Here is an 8,388-nt window from a genome sequence, read left to right on the forward strand (position 1 = left end):
GATACCAACTGTTAACAATTGGGTAGGCAAAATAAATAAAACAAAAAAACAAATAACTACCAAGAAAGCCCCACCAAAACCCACAGATGAAAATCCAGAGCTGACTAGAGTGGAGAGAAATGGGCATTCTTGTGCATGGTTGGTGACAGTATAAACTCTTCTTCCCTTTCTGGAAAGTAATCTGGAAGTATCAAAAGTAAAACTGTTAAGCCTGTGTTTAAGTGTCGGGGCCAGAATTCAAAACTAGGCCCTATAACAACCCCCAGCTCAGTTGAGAACCTGCCAGTGTGCATAAGAAAAAGATGGGTTAAATAGAGCCCTGCCCTCAGGGTACTCATTCTGGTAGGAGATGCAGATTAAACAAAGAACAAGTGCTAGGAGAAAAGTAGAGAAAAGAAAGTTAGCGTCTTCACGGGCACCATGCACTGTGAACTTGGTTAATTTAGAACTTATTAGACTGTTGTAATTAGTCTTCTGTTAGACTTTGTTTCCCGTAGTCCTACTTTCCAACCTGTTGGTCTTCTTTCTGAGACGAGAAACCATGTTTTCATATGGTTCTTAAGCTTCTAACGTAGATGTTCCAGAAATACTAATGAAGAGATTGGTTGATGGGCTGATCTTCCAATATGGCAGCACTGGCCCTTCCTCTTCTAAAATGACACCTATTTGAAATATATACAAGGACCACGGATTTTTCAAAAGCATTACAAGAGTAATTGTTATTTATGTGATATCTTTGCATTTAAACGTGACCTTAAGCTGTCTTTAAAGATGTTCAGTTTTAATCAATAGTATTACTTATATTTTTCACTCAAGACATTTCAGCGTTCTAAGGAATTTCAACAACTAAGCTTTGGTAGAGAAGACCTATTCCAGCTAAGAAAACTGAGGAATAGCTAGACAATCAGAGGGAAAATCAGGAAAGGTGTATTGAAAATGATGTGATCGCGAGGGTCAGGTGCTACTGAGAAGTCACGTAAGTTAAGAACTAAAAGACACCCTTGCCGTTACATTTTTAAGTGAGAGCCCAGACCCAGAATGGGAGTGGGCTGAGGAGTTATTTGAGATGAGGAAAGAGACACAACAAGGATAACTGATTCAAGAAGTCTGACTGTGAAGGGAAGGACCAAGGCTCGGGGCAGTGGTAGCAGGATAGGGATGGGACATTGGGAGAAGACTGGTATTTTGTTTTGTTTTTAAGATGAGGAACATGACCATGAAGGCATTTGTTTTCTATTGATTTACACTAATATTATGGTAATGATGGAAATTTTTTTTCATTACAACAAAAAGCATTACCATATAATTTTTCAATTCCCTTGAACTGAGCATAAAGGTCCCTCATTTCCTGGGTAATGAATGAAGAGGATCAAGGTCATCTGATGATGACTCAGTTATTTTCTTAGTAACAGCGTCTTTGAGCTGTTTAATCCTAGAAAATATTGGTGTTTGAGCACTGGCATTTCCAATCATGGCACTTTTTAGATGATCTTTAAGATGTTTTTTTTACTTGCCTCTGATCTAGTTCTGATTTTAGAAGAATGTTCATCATTTTGCTGGGGTTGCTGTATATGATTAGGGGGCAATTCCTTTTCTTTAGTAGACTGATCACCCAAATCATTTAAAGCATTCTGCAAATGTTCAAAAAATAAAACCTGTGAAGAAGGTGCATCATATATAACATCAGCTCCAGGTTCAAGTAGCAACATCCTCATGCTACTGGTTCTTTGTGTGCTCATCAGTTTTTAATTCCATAAAATGGTCTATGGTGGTAATATTGAGTTTGTTGTTTTTGATGCTTTCTAAACAGTGGCAAGATCGGTAGCATGTTTCCCAGGTTCAAGAAGTTGCATATATTTTTGTTCCAGGTTATCCACTTGAGCTGAAAATGAGTTTTCAGTAAAGCCATCATAGTCACCAAACACGTTCCCTTTTCTGTCATCGTTATGGTCATCTGCTTGCACACCCAGCCATCACCTCCTCCTTCTCCTCCTCATTTCCAGGCTTGAGCTCAGCTGTGGTGGAGGCAGCAAAAATGCTCCCTAGGCTAGAAGGGTTCCTTTGCCCACCAGACACCCGCCGATGCATGCAAGAACTGCCCTCATCCATGGAAGGGGTGTAGGACCCTGCCAAATGTTAGCCTGTGGCCCTGCCACCAAACCCAAGTTTCAAGGGAATGGAGGGCAGGACTGGGATAGCAACAGAGGAAACTTGTGCTTCCTTCCCCATCTACCTTTGAGAAAGGCCCCAAATTTGGGTATTTCTTATGTGGGTTTTGTTTTGTTTTGTTTTGTTTTACATCACACACCCAGTTTGAGCTTCTTGGCCTCGGACCTTGTGCCTTCTCTCTCTAGCAGAACTGCTCTGACATGTCTTCTCATGGTCGCATTCCTCCATGCCTTTGTGTGTGCTTTGCTACACCTGGAAAGAATCTTTCCATGGAGTTGTAGACATGGCCCTTGTGTGCTTCCTTCCTCTTGAGTATAGGTAGGTCCTATGACTTGCTTCTAGTCAATGTATAGAGCAGAGGTGATGGGATGTCACTTCCATGATTTGGCTGCACAGTTAGTAACTTCTACCTTGCAAATAAAGTGTCTCTCTAGCTGGCTTTGATGAAGCAAACTAAACTGCCATGGTGGAGGGGCTTGCTTGACAAGAACGGAGAAGTGGCCTCTGGCTGACAGCCAGCAAAGAGCAAGGCCCTCAGTCCAATGACCCCCAAGGAAACGAATCCTGCTGAGATCTATGTATGTGAGCATGGGCCTGGGTCCTTCCCCATTTGAGCCTTCAGATGAGACCCCAGCCCTGGACAGCACTTTGATGATAGCCTTGTGGGAGACTCTGAGCCAAATCACTCAGCGAAGCAGCACCTAATTCCTGAGCCACAGAGACTGTGAGATAACAAATGAGTGTTGTTTTCAACTGTGAGGCTTTGGGGGGTAATTTTTCGTGCAGCAATAGATAATCAATACATCCATATATCTAAATCCCATATTTCAATCCTACTCCAACTTCAAGGAACAGACTACACCTTAGTATCCTTACTACCTTAATGCCCTGAGGCCCCACTGATTCCTTATTGTTCAACCCATGCAATTTATTATCTCCGTCTAACCAGAAACCTTAAGATTATCCCTCAAAATGAGCCATATGCCTCTTGAAGGCTTTAACCACATTTAAATGTTGTATCTCTTGTATTCTGTAACATCATGTTGCATACATAGGAGGTACTCACTAATCACATGCTATTAATGACAGTGGTGATTATTATATTCAACAACCTGTGACAGTGTACAGACTCACAGTAATTCTGGCTTCCCAAATGTTAAGATCTACATCAATAGTTGTAATCATATACGTCTATAATAAGAAGTATTTGGCCATGCATAAGAAAACATTGTTAGTTGGGATTTCCTTTTTCTTTTTTCTTTTCTGGGAAAACAATACAAATGGAGTGAGTTAGTGATGATGATGCTTTCCAGATGTTTCCCAGATAAGATAATAAAAAATATAAACATGGATCTTTATTTTCTTTCTTTTTCCTTTAGAGAATTCTAATAATAAGTTCAATCTTTAACCAATCGGTCCTTCCCCAAACTCACATTATTTTTTCCTAAGCTTGGTTTGCTGAGCACAGGAAAGACTCGCAGAGTCCCTGGATTCATAAAAGCACTTCAGGGGTCCCAGTTCAAGAGGGTGTCCTGAGCTTAGCATTGCTTACCTCCCAAAGTCCCCAAGGCATCTCTCCAGATTCTGGACATAGTGGATAGCTGACAACATGGGTATTCTTTCCTGAGAGAAGCATGGGAGAGACTGAGGTAATTTTGGATTTCAAGAATTAAAAGGAAATTGGGAAAAAAGAAAGGTTTCTCACCCCAAGGGTAAAAAAACAAAAAACAAAAAAACATGTGAACATATGCCACCCACTGAATAAAGCTCTCCATGGACAATTATCTGGGACTCTGTCCTACTTAGCTGCTCCCAACCACTCCTTCAGGAGAGGGAGCCTAAAGGAAATGCACAAGGAGGCTAACTTGCCACCATCGGTCATTAAAACATATATGGAAAATGTGTGAAAGGGAAAGACAGGTGAACAACCACAACTGAGATGGAAGGAAGCAGACAGTAAAGGGGAAGTGTCTGCTTTTGTCAACAGCGCATCACCAACACTTCCACCTAAGTTCTCTGCATTGCAAAAAGCCAGGACCACGTCTCTCAGAATCTCCTTCCCCCGACGGCTCTGGAATAGTCTCTGCCCATGCAAGACTCTTGGAAGGGATTAGGAAGACCCAAGAGAAGGAGAGACCCTTTTCAGAGGTCATTGTTCCTGAACCTGTGGCCAGATGCTGAAGTCAAAATATTCCCAAGATAGCTCTACAGAACCACCCACCCCACTTCTGCAGAACGACAAGTTGGTGGGAGCTTTCAAAAATTCCTGAGAATTGCCACAGCTTCTTGAAAACCTGAGAATCCAGTTGGAACTTCAGGATAAGAGTTTCAGTGCATGTTTCCCTTACCTTTATTTCCCCCACCTTCTAAAAGTTATATGAGTCCCTGGTTCTTTATATTAAAATGCTTAATATCTGAAAGCTATACAGTGGTTTCTATTTACCTGCCAAAACTCTGACTGATATGAATTATAATCATTATCTTTAAAGAGATTCAAGTACCTACTGTATCATTAAACAAAAATATGTAGTCATGAAAAAGGAGCAATTAGAGAAAAGGTTACTCTAATTGAAATTGAAAACATATATATATAATATAAAATAATATATATATGATTGCTAAAATTGAAGATTCCTTTTGAAGCTTCAAATTATTGATTGACCATAGATAAAGATAGAATTGTTTATGGTCTGGAAGGTAAAGTGTCAGAAATTAGAAATGAGAAAAAACTTACTAGACATAAAAGACATACCAAAGAATCCAAGCAAATCTATTAGATTCTTTGAAAAAGAGAATAATGTCATAGGCAGGCAGAAAACAAACACAACAAATAATTGGCATAAGAAAATTTCCTAGAAATGATCAAACATTCTAGGTCTTTGAGGTTTAAAGAACTCACCAAGGGCTAAGAAGGAAAAATTTTAGAGGTACTCATTTAGACAGATGTAAGAGAAGCTGCTAAACATCAAGGATAAAGAGAAAATCCTAAAACTTTCCAAGAAGAGAAACAGCTTACTTGGTAAACAACAGAACGAGATTAAGATCACAGTTTACATTTGCTACATCGGACTCTTGAAGTCAAGGGAACAATACTTTCTTTCCCTGGGAAATTATTTCCTCCAGGGAAAATTATTTTGAACATGGACTCCTGTACATAGCCAGAATATCAACATAGTGAAAAGGGAAATAAGACAAATTTGGACTTGGAAAATCGACTACCTACATGAGGTTTTGGCTGCAAGTAACAGAAGCTCCAGAGGTAGGGCTCCACCCTGCATCCACACCTAGTTCCTGTCCCTCCATTCTGCCATCTTTAGCATCAGCTTCATTCTAAGACTCTTCCAACTCAGGTGACATTTTCCCAATTCACATGCTGCAGGAGAGAATGAGGGGAAACTTTTCTTCCTGGAATGGAGTATTAGTCCTCTTCCGTCGGGTTGGGCTGCTTTCAGGCCATATATACCTTCTGCAACATGGCATGTGCTGGTTGTCTTAGAGTAGTAATCCAAAAGCCGAGGTGGGAACTCTACCCCGAGTCTTCTGACCTCTGCAGGAGACAGGTGAATGAAGACCTGAACAAAAGTGGACTTGGATGGAAGAAGGAGGGGAACTAGCAACGTCCACTAGACACTTTGGTATCCTTCTTAAAAGATTACTTGAGGATGTATGCCAACAAAATGGAAAAGAACTGTAGGACAAAAGATGACACATAAACAAAGAGTACTAAGCAAAGAAGTAGAAAGACCTTAAGTATATTGAACAATTGTTCATTTATGGTCATAAAGTGGACTTCAGTTGTTAAGTAAGGATTCCTTAAAAAACGGAAGAATGAAGTTTTTTAAAATGTGATCTGGATCTGCAATACTCACAATTATTTCTGTAAAATACAGGAAAAGAGGAGTGAGGATAGTTACAAATACTACTAATAGATTTGTTTTGAAAGGTAGGGAATAAGCATAAACGTAGCAATTCTCAAAATCATAAAAATATGTGCATTTTCGTAAAGGCAGAAGTGAAATTACGAATATAGAAAAATTAAAAACAAATCTCTCTTTTTGGTAATCAGAAAAATACAGAGTAAAACAACAAGGAGAAACCATTTCTTCATCCATCATTTCAGCAATCATTTTGATAATTTTTTAGTTTCGTCAAGGGCAAAGAGAGATGTTCTTGCAGAATTGTAAATATACAAGCTCCTTGGAGGATAGTTTGTCCATATCTCTCAAATATTCAAACACATAATTAACGAGTACTTCCCCCTCTAAGAAACTTTCTAACAAAAAAATTTGCATCTGTTCAGATATTACCAAAACTCTTCCATCACCCCAAACAGAAAATTTGTGCCAAGTAAGCCTTAACTCCCCATTCCCTACCGCACCCCAGCCCCTGGCAACCTACATTCCAGTTTCTGACTCTGTGAGTTTTCTTTTTCTAATTATTTCACATCAGTGAGATTTTACAACATTTGTGCTTCTGAGCCTGGCTATTTCACTCAACACGATGTCTTCAAGGGTCATCCACGTTGTAGCGTGCTGTAAGAGTCTTCTGATCTGCCCTATGATCTGGCTGTGCTGTGTAAACTCTCTGCTCCTGAGTTTTTATTTTGGTAAAAATGGGGTGCAGGATAAGATGTCTGTTAGAACGCTCTCAGCTATAAGGAACAACACCCTAGCTGAAACTAGGTGAACTGCTGAAGATAACTCTGGCCAAGACTCGGGTCAGGTTTGGGTTCAGGGGATCTATGCCTCAGCGACATCCTCAGTGGCCTAGGTTGGTTCTTCCTTTCTCTTTGAAGTTTTGGGCATTGGCTTGTCCCTCAGGCTGGCAAGCAAGGTGGAAGCAGCAGGTCAAGACCTCACATCCAGCTACGACATCTAGAAAAAGGACATGTCCCAGAATTCCCCACTCCCCAACAGACTTTTCCTTCACTAGTTAGGAGAATGGAATTGCCCTTGACTTGATGTGGAAGGTGGAGGGTACGAGTGGAGGTGATTCCATTGTCCCTGGTTGCAGAGTGAAAGAGGATATCTGAAAAACAAACCAAGTGTGGTGGCTTTAAGTGTGGGCTTGGCTAAGTTGTGGTGCCCCATTGTTTAATCAAACCCTGGCCTGTCTCAGGGCAGTATTTTGTAGATGGAGTTAGCACCTAAAGTCAGTTAACATTAAACAAGGATTACCTTCAATAATGTGACTGCACCTCACCCAATCAGTCGAAGGTCTTAGGAGTGAGAACTGAGGGTTTCAAGGATCAGAAGGAATTCTGTCTCAAGACTATACCCTCTACTTTTTCCTGAGTTTCTTGCTTAAGGAGTTCAGACTCAACATCCCAAGAAATTTGCACTCATGACATTGATATCCTCCTTACTGGCATTTCCAGCCTGCTGACTTTCCTTTACAGAATTCAAACTCACCAGCCTCCACAACTGTGGGAGCCAGTTTCTTATAATCTGTTGGTTCTATTTCTGCAGAGAATGCTGACTGGTACTTGGAGGTACTGGTAGGAAGATAGAAGGTAAGAGGGACGCTGGGCAGTCAACCATCCACACTCCGCAGAGCTTCCTTTGCAGGGTGGGAGGACTTGTACCTGGCACAGAGTCAGCTTCTTACCTCCTCTCTGCCTCCCAAGCCCCCCAGCCTTCCCTCCATACATAAACATTCACACTGTTCTTTCTTTCAGAGGCACTTATTGGAGCCACTTGATGGATATAATCCATTACCCTTCTGAGTTTTCAAGCTAAAATAGACCGTTTTCTGTAGCCAGACTCTTAGTAAGCTCATGTAAGCATGTGTCCTATGGTATGTGATTAGTGGAGCACTTGGTAAGCATTACATGATTAGGTTGTGTATGTCTTTTCATACAGCGAAGGATTCATGCTTTCTGTTTTCTGTAATGACCAGTGGTTAGCTATCTTACATTTTAAAGATCACTGAAAAGGTAGATCCAGACTTTCAGTTTGTTTTGGATTTAACTCAGTTTCCAAATAAAAATTATTATTTACGTCTATTTTAAAACTTTCTTTTACTGGTTGGTTACCCTGGAACTAAAGGAAGATGTTTCTCTGCGCTTCCATAATAAACTTTCATGCTCCAAGGGTGAGTCATCATAGTTTTGCATAGAACAAAGACAATAAATGTACAAGTTCAGTCTTCTGATAAAGCATTCTGACCCTGTGACTCAATCTTTAAGTGAATGTTGAAGCTCAGGATTCAGTGCAGGCG

At 40.5% G+C, this 8,388-nt stretch overlaps 1 pseudogene; it reads right to left on the reverse strand.

Annotated features, from left to right (window-relative positions):
• Window positions 1-1,252: 1,252 nt before the first annotated feature.
• On the reverse strand, window positions 1,253-2,109 carry LOC101426367 (helicase POLQ-like pseudogene; annotated as a pseudogene).
• Window positions 2,110-8,388: the final 6,279 nt, after the last annotated feature.

This window comes from Dasypus novemcinctus, chromosome 8, assembly GCF_030445035.2.
Source record: "Dasypus novemcinctus isolate mDasNov1 chromosome 8, mDasNov1.1.hap2, whole genome shotgun sequence".
In the NCBI taxonomy this organism is placed as follows: Eukaryota; Metazoa; Chordata; class Mammalia; order Cingulata; family Dasypodidae; genus Dasypus; species Dasypus novemcinctus.